At 51.1% G+C, this 8,623-nt stretch overlaps 1 pseudogene; it reads right to left on the reverse strand.

Annotated features, from left to right (window-relative positions):
• Positions 1-493: 493 nt before the first annotated feature.
• On the reverse strand, positions 494-4,044 carry LOC108893020 (CST complex subunit CTC1-like; annotated as a pseudogene).
• Positions 4,045-8,623: the final 4,579 nt, after the last annotated feature.

Raw genomic sequence — 8,623 nt, forward strand, 5'->3', positions numbered from 1 at the left:
TCTGCAGCACTCGCTTTACCTGCCAGACGTCCGGCTTTACCCCCGACCTCCACGCTCACCATGTTTCTCCTCTTACTGCGCTGAGGAGGAGCAGACTCCCCCCAGCCTCACAGGCTGAACATCTCCTCAGCCTCAGCCACTGTGCTTCTCCTCACACAGCTCACCTGTTACTGTACCTGCCTCACATGACTCACCTGTTACTGTACCTGTCTCACACCACGTGTCTCAGCAGGGGAGACCTACAGCCTGATAACACCTTCCTTATCAGCCTGGAGGAGGCGCTGCTGGACGCCATGCTCAGCTCCTCAGAGCGAGGCTGACACACACACATTCATGTAACACACCTACATTCATCGACACACACCACCGTAAACACAGAGAGAGAGAAGAAACAGAAAGAGAGAAAAACACTCATTCATTCAACTCCTCCACTCACACTGCAAGAGGAGAGAGAGAGAGACAGGTGACCCTGACTCAGGTTAACGAGCAGGTTAACGAGCAGCTTACCTGAGGCTGTCTCCAGTCCAGGGGTCAGAGGTCAGAGTCCTGTAGGACCAGGACAGAGCTGAGTTGATCTGAGACCTGGTCAGACTGGATCCACCAGGAGGCAACAGAGAGCTGAGAGAGACTGAAGACCAGGAGCTGGACTGAAGAGACTGACGGAGCTCAGAGACGCTGACGTACTGATGAACAGCAGGATCCACTCTGTACTGAGTTAGCATGTTAGCATGTAGCATGTTAGCTCTTCCTGTTGTCAGTGTGTTTCTGGTTAAATGTCTGAAATAAGGTCTGAGACATTTTCAGTTTTTATTCTCCGACATAAAAATGGGTCAGTAAATCCCCCACTCCTGATTTGAAGCTTTTACGTGTCTTAAAAAAGGCGGTTGCTAACGAGTGTCTAAATGAGACTACAGAGGTTGTCGGGGACGTTAACATGAAAACCCATCTACTCACCAGTCCACCTTTACAGCCTCGTTGTGTTTCTACTCACGCTCTTTCAAACTCTCACTAACTTTCTAAGAAGAAAGGCTTTTGTAGAAGAGCTCAGAGCTAAATGAACCTGAGTCAGAGGACAGATGTGTGAGTCAGAGAGGACAGGTGTGTTTACCTGAGTCAGAGGACAGGTGTGCGGCTCGTCCAGCATCTCAGAGTAGATGTCTCTCCTCCTCCTCCTCCTCGTCTCCATAGAAACTCCATCAGCCTCCAGGACAGGATACAGACACACTGTTGCCTGGTAACCAGACTGAGACAGGAACAGGTTTACCTGCAGCTCAGTGACCTCAGCCTCTGTGATGCGTTCACTGACCTCTCCTCACCTGCGAGAGAGCTGCGAGCTCAGGTGACACGTCCACAGGTACTCGGCCACGCCCATGTTTTTCTCCAGCAGTAACCGTGGTAACACTCCGTCGCCGGGACAGGTGGAGCCTCCCCCTCCCCCTCCCCCACCCTGCTGAAGCAGGTGACCCTGAGGCTGGAGCGCAGACAGGTGCAGAGCATGCTGGGAGGAAAGTCGGGACAGGGTCGGTACAGGAAGTGGACGTGATGGAGCTGCAGGAGGACGTTCGACAAAACTTTATCAACAGAGCGTCGTCATGGTAACGTGATGTACACAGGCTGGTCCAATCACAGAGCAGCACCTCTGTCTCTGCTGTCCCTCTGTCTCACCTGTCCTCTGTTTCTGCTGTCCTCTGACTCACCTGACCTATGTCTCACCTGTCCTCTGATTCACCTGTCCTCCGTCTCACCCTGTCCTCTGACTCACCTGGATGCGGTCTCCTGCTCTCAGCTTCCTCCTCAGACTCGGCTGATAGGCCAGGCACAGACCCACCTGCCCGTCGATCACGTACAGCCCCGCCCCCCCCCCCCCCCCCCTCGCTCACCACCCTCCGTCACCGTGCCCTATCAGAGGAGAGGGGCGGGGCCTTAGCACACAGGTAACCCGTCACTCTGAACAGCCAGTCAGAGCTCAGATCCTCTGTCTCACCTGGTAACTGATGACTCTGGACTGTTTCATCCTGACACCTGATTGGACAACGTCTCTCTCCAGCTCCTCCTCCTCAGTGTGTGATCATCGATGGGGGGCGTGTCCAGCTGGTCCTCAGGTGTGTGTGTTGGTGTGTAGTCGGTGTGTATTTCAGAGCGGTCGGTCGCACACAGGATGTTGTTTCCTCTCCAGCCTCGCAGGACGCACACACGCAGCGCCGTCACACACACACTCTGACCGACACACACACACTGACGCCACCACCAGCCTGTCCTGCCACACACACACACACACACACCTGGGTTACACCTGAGCCCCGCCCCCTCCCACTCTGACATCAGCAGGTGTCTCCTACCTTCACCAGCACAGGTAGCGTCTGACGCTGCTCCGTCAGCGAGAAGCCAGAAGAACGACGTTCCTGCGACGACCAGCAGGGGCAGAGCGCCGTCACCTGACCCCACACCGACACCCGCTGACCTCTGACCCTGACACAGAGAGAGAGAGAGAGGTCAGAGGTCACCTGACCCCACACCGACACCCGCTGACCTCTGACCCTGACACAGAGAGAGAAAGAGAGAGAGAGAGAGAGAGAGGTCAGAGGTCACCTGACCCCACACTGACACCCCCTGACCTCTGACACAGAGAGAGAGAGGTCCGAGGTCAGAGGTCAGCTGACTCACCTGTTGTGGAGTACACCTGCAGCCTCTCTGACTCCCACAGCTCTGCTAAGCCCCGCCCCTTCTCCAGCAGCCAATCCCTGTTCAGGACCAGGACCCAGCAGCACAGGAGGACCAATCAGCTCCACCCAGCCTCCGTCCTCGTCCTCGTCCCGCCCCGAGGCATCATGGGGGATGTAGTTCCAGTGTGGGAGGAAGACGGGACGATCCAGCCACTGAGGAGACGGAGACAGACACTGCAGAGAGACAGACAGGTCCCTCAGACCCTGAACGCAGCACGCTGCACACCCTGAACACACCACGCTGCAGGTCCCTCAGACCCTGAACGCACCACGCTGCAGACCCTGAACGCAGCGCGCTGACTCACCTCACACCTGACGCTCCCGCTGGCGTCCGTCAGCCTCCACTCTCCGCCCCGCCCCTCTCTCAGGCAGCCAATCAACAGCAGGCTGACGCGGGGCAGAGCCTTGTGACCCGGCAGAGAGAGCTCCACCTCCCTCGCCCACGCTCGCTGCTGATTGGTGCTCCAGGACAGGTGACTGACGCAGGCCAGGTGCTGCCAGGAGACCAGCTCAGAGACGGACACGAGTCTGTGGACGGGGTCAGGACAGAGGTCAGAGGTCAGAGGTCAGAGGTCAGAGGTGGTTAATGAGGTGACGATGATGTCACAGACAGACGACGTACCTGTAGCTGACAGGTAAGGTGTGTGTGGCAGCCATGTTGTCCTGCAGCATCTTCACCACACACACACTCAGAGACACACACACATCAGGCCGCACACCTGGAACACAACCACAACATCAGGAAACACCTGGATGGAGTAGAGATCACCTGACCTCTGACCTGCAGCTGATTGGGCGACTGACCTGTCAGTAACTCGTCAGCAGCAGGAGGGGCGGGGCCTGTGAGCACCGGACACACCTGCTGAGTGATGAAGGTGAAGATCTCCTTTAACCACGTGGTCTCCTGCAGAGACAGACACCGGTTTATTAAACTGAAATGTCCGACAGCTCTCACCGTCTTTAAACACATCACCGCTGTTGTGAATCAGCTTCTCCTGCCTATAAACCTGCTCAGGTTGGAGTCAGCTGAGAAACACCTGAGCCGAACTCATCAGAGAACCTTTAGAACTCAGACCCGGTCTGTGGTTTCCCTTAATCCTGGACCCTGACCCGCTCACAGCCTGAACTTCTTTAAATTAGCGCTTTTCTGAACGGAATCCTGCCGCGGTGAAGGTGCGTACTGACCGCTTCGCTGCGGGACTGGAACTGATCCAGGAACAGCTGCAGGGAGTCCATGTCCGCGGGGAGAGGGTCTGTCAGCAGGTGAGGATGAAGAGAGTCCTCCTCCTCCTCTCTGTCCGCCATGTTGTCAACAAGCTGCTGCCGCCAAAACCTCTCAAACTACTTCCTGCTGAGATACGGAGTCCGCAGAGGGTCAGACAGTCCGCGGAGCTGCGCAGAGACAGAGAGAATCTGGAAACATCAGATTCTAACACCTGTAAACCTGAACCTGAACCTGTAAAAACTAATAAAAGACTCAGTGACATTAATGTAAACTAAGATAAAGAGATAAAGAGTTTTATTCATGAACATGAACCAAAATGATCCATTTAAAACTGAATGAGCTCAGAGAACCTGAACCTGAATCAGCTGTTTGATAAACATCGACCATCAGACACCTGCCAGGTGTTTTTACCTGACTCAGAAATCAACCTGCTGATCAGATCTGATCTGATCCTCATGGTTTAATAAGAATTGATCTGAAAACCAGGAACCACAAGACCTGAGTCCTACACCATGGATCAGGTTCAACAGACCCAGGATCTGTTTCTGTCCTCAGGTCTGAGGGTCCGTGAAGAACCAGGACTAAAGACCTTCATGATGTGAGGGAAAACACTGACACCTGCAGGTTCAGTCAGTTACATGATCACGTGACCAGAACAGAAACAGTAGAAATGATTTCTAATCATTAAAGTCAGGCTGTTGTTGACTCAGAGAGTCATCTGATCAATCAGCTTGATTAATTTTTATCAGAAACCAATCACTGATCAATACATCTATTGATGTGTATGAAGTCTTTTGTCCCTTTCAGGATCCTGTAGCTGTGATCGCTAGAGTCTCCAGTGATCTGATTGGTCAGATGTGAAGAACTGAGTCTGTTCTGATCCTTTGATGTTTCAGTCACATGACTCTGACCTCAGAGTCTGAGGACAGGAAGTGATTGTGTGTGTGTGTGTGTGTGTCTGAACCCTGTCATTTGTCCACGAACCCAAACATTAACATTCTTCTGGCTCCTGAAATACTCTGTTTTTTGATTGGTCGGAGGTGGAGGGAGGTGGGCGTGGCCTGTGATCTGTAGGTGAGTCACAGAGAGGTGAGGAGAGTTTCTCTGGATGCTTTTCTTTTCTTTTGGTCCTGACCTCAGATCAGTTCACACTCCTCTTCTTCTCGACTTCTCTGGCTCCTCCCACCAGGTGAGAACCAATCAGATCATCAGAAACTGCTCTTTATTTACTGATGCTAACTGTTTCCATAAACATACAGCCATTGTGCTAAGCTAAGCTAAACTCTGACAGAACTAAAACAGATTCTGAATTGATTAGAAACAGATTTATTGATTTATTTCCTGTTGATCAACAAGTCTGGAAACATGTTTAATCTTACAGCAGAACAAAACTGGAATGACCTGGATCTGACCTGGATCTGACCTGGAGACCCTTGTAGAAGATGACCTGTGTGTTCCTGTTCTGTTTGGTTGTGGTTTCTTCAGTTGTGGTGAGAAACGTGAACGTCTGGTTCAAGGCTCCAAACAGGGTCTGGGGTTCAGGGTTGAACTCCACCTTCTGATCGATCAATACATCAGCTGATTTCCCTCATTGATACTCGGACACAGCGATCAGCCTCAGAGACGTGAAGCGAAACAGTCGAGTGTTTTCTAAGAACAGAACAGAGAGTATTTATAACTGTGGTTTCTGTCAGGAACACAAACACAGACCGGAAACACACACACACACACACACACACACTCAGATGTTGTTTTTAAAGCAGCTGAAACACTGAAGCTGCTCTGTCTCAGACTCTGTCTCAGACTCTGTGTTTTCTGTTAAAGTCGTCTTCAGTAATTCACCACATTAGAAAACGATGCTGAAGATTCTCTTCATGGTCGTCTACGCTCCTGACCTCTGACCTGTCTGACCTGTCTGACCTCTGACCTCTGACTTCTCTGACTTCTCTGACCTCTGACGTCTGACATGATGAGTTAAACACAGCACTGCTGAACCAGCAGCATTCACACACACAGAGGATTCAGATGCTGATTCCCTCCACATCCATGATGCTAATGCTAACGTTAGCTCCTGGTTCAGCAGACACAGTGTTGTTGTTTTTGTTGCTTCACTGCTTCCTGTCTTACCTCCTGCAGCAGAGGACACTGGGTCAGTCAGGACGTATCCGTGTCTGATTGGTCACGCTCCGATCATGTGACCTGTTTCAGCCTCGACTCTCAGTGGTGACCAGCAGCTGTAGATCAGACAGTCTACTTCCTGTTTACACCTGCACATGCTCAGTGTACCTGAACGCCTCTCTGTGTCTCTGCAGAGTTCAGACGGTGATCCGCGGTCGGCCTCGTCTTCCTCAGACAGTGATGAAGATCTTCAGGTGACAAACACGATGAAGACTCAAACATCACAAACACAAACAAACATCAGCTGACGCTAACACGCCTCTGTGTTTACAGCCTCCGCCCACCATGACTGAAGCTCCGCCCATCCAACCTGAAGCTCCGCCCAGTGTAGTTGTCGAAGTCGAGGGACATGAAAACAAACATCAGCCTGAGCTTCGCCATCTTCATCATCACTAAAGAAGGGGAGGAGGAGCAGGAGGAGGAAGGGGAGGGGGAGGAGGAGGGGGAGGGGGGAGCGTGGCCGTCAGACGAGGAAGGTAAAGATCAGTTTATTTACTTCCTGTTGTCTTTTTACATCTGAACGTCTCATTCTTGCTTTTTTTTAGGTCTGATGACATCAGCAAGAGCGATGACATCAGCCATGATGTCATCAGTGAAGGCAGTACAAGGCCAATGGCGTTGATTCTCTCCGCTGAGCTGGAGACCAGCAGCCAGCCAATGACTGAGGAGAACACAGATCACATGATCACCACCGGAGACCAACACCTGTCATCAGGGGAAATGATGACTGATGAGGAAACAGATGACTTTAACAACACCTCATCCAGTGTGGACTCCTGGAGCCAAAAACAGACTCTCTCTGATGACTTTGATTATTTTAACAACACCTCAGCTGAGACTGATGTGCATCAAACACTCACTGTTTTTGATGAGTCTGATGATTTTAACAACAACACTAAAATCATGGAGATCTACAGTCAGCAAACTATAACTGTTGATTACTCTGATGACAACAACAACACAGGGTCTGATGATTTTAGTAACAAGATGACTGCTCCAACATCACCACTCTCTGATGAGTCTGATGATTTTAACAACAGCACAGTGATAAATGATCAGCCAGTTAGAATTGTTTTGATTCTCTCATGACACATTTATCAGGTCTGATGAACACGCTGTCTCTTTCTGATGACTTTAACAACTCAGAAGTCCCTCAGCTGAACCCAGACCTTCAGGGCATCACTTTAAACCCAGATAACCTGAATACCAGAACAACCAGCAGGGGCGTTAGGTGTTGAGACAGTGGACGAGCTTGTTCTGGATCCAGTTATCTCAGGAGGTCATGAGTTCTAACTCTGAGAAAATGAGCTCAGGAATCCAGGACAGGACCAGTTCTAACAGAGGCAGCATTAGTGAGGGTTTCAGGTCAGGATCTAGACTTCAGGAGGTGTTTCACTCCATCCACGAGGTTGTAGACCTGCTTTCAGGTAACCAGAGAGTGACAGGCCTGAAGGGTAGTCATCATAATGTTCTTGGTTCACTCCCTTCACTGGCAGTCAGACAGGTTTTCTCCTGAACTCTGATCAAAGTTCAGAATTTGTTAGCACTGATCCCAAAAAGTCCACCATCTCCAGTACCCTGCAAGGAACTGGTTCTAGAGATTCCACACAGCAAGTTTCTGGTCCAACAACCTCCTGGTCCAGGAGGAGTTCCAGGTCCCTCGCTCGGGTGGACAGTGGTTCAAGCTCAGACAGCTCTGAGGAGGGTCAGGACTCTGGTGGTGCAACACTTGGCCTGGGTTCTGATTCCAGAGACAGCAGTCCAGAGGTCAGCTCCAGCAGTGAGGAGGCCCTGTTGGGTCTTAAATCCTCATCCTCTCCTCCTCTGGTTACCTCACCCGTCCCCTCCCTCAAACACCAACCAAGTCTGGGAGTTTGTGGTCAGATTCAAATGAGTCTGATTTGTCAGGCTCTGGATCTGAATCTGACTCTCCAGGAGTCGATTCAGGGAACAACTCTCAGAGCCCAGATCTTAATCCTAATCAGGTCCTGATCTCTGATTCTAATCTGGGTCCAGAGTCCACCTTGAATCCCAACAGGTCTGAGATCAGTCAGGAGTCAGGGATCAGCCATCATCAGGGTTCCTACGGATGCTAACTCTGAGACTAGCAAAGAAGCTAACTCCATTGTAGACTACAACACTAATACTGCTAGCATAGCTGCCAGCCCTGAGGTTAGCATAGATGCTAAGCCTGATGGTGGTGTAAAAGACACTGAGGCAGGTGCAGAAGCTACAACTGACTCTAGCGCAATGTTAGAAGCTTATCCCACCACTGCTACTGTGTATGCGCTGATGTTAGTATTAATCTCTGACAAGGAGCTGAGTGCTGAAAGGGAAGATGATGCTAGCAAAGAAGCTACCACAGGTTCTGTTGTTAGCATCAAACCCACAGCTGCTGCTGAGTACAGCACAAACCCTGCTGAGTCTGGAGCTAGCACTGATGCTATCGCTAATGTGGAAAAGGAAGAAGGAGGTGCAGATGTTAGCACTGAAGCTA

The sequence above is a fragment of the Lates calcarifer genome, unplaced genomic scaffold, assembly GCF_001640805.2.
Source record: "Lates calcarifer isolate ASB-BC8 unplaced genomic scaffold, TLL_Latcal_v3 _unitig_2712_quiver_2800, whole genome shotgun sequence".
NCBI classification, from domain to species: Eukaryota; Metazoa; Chordata; class Actinopteri; family Centropomidae; genus Lates; species Lates calcarifer.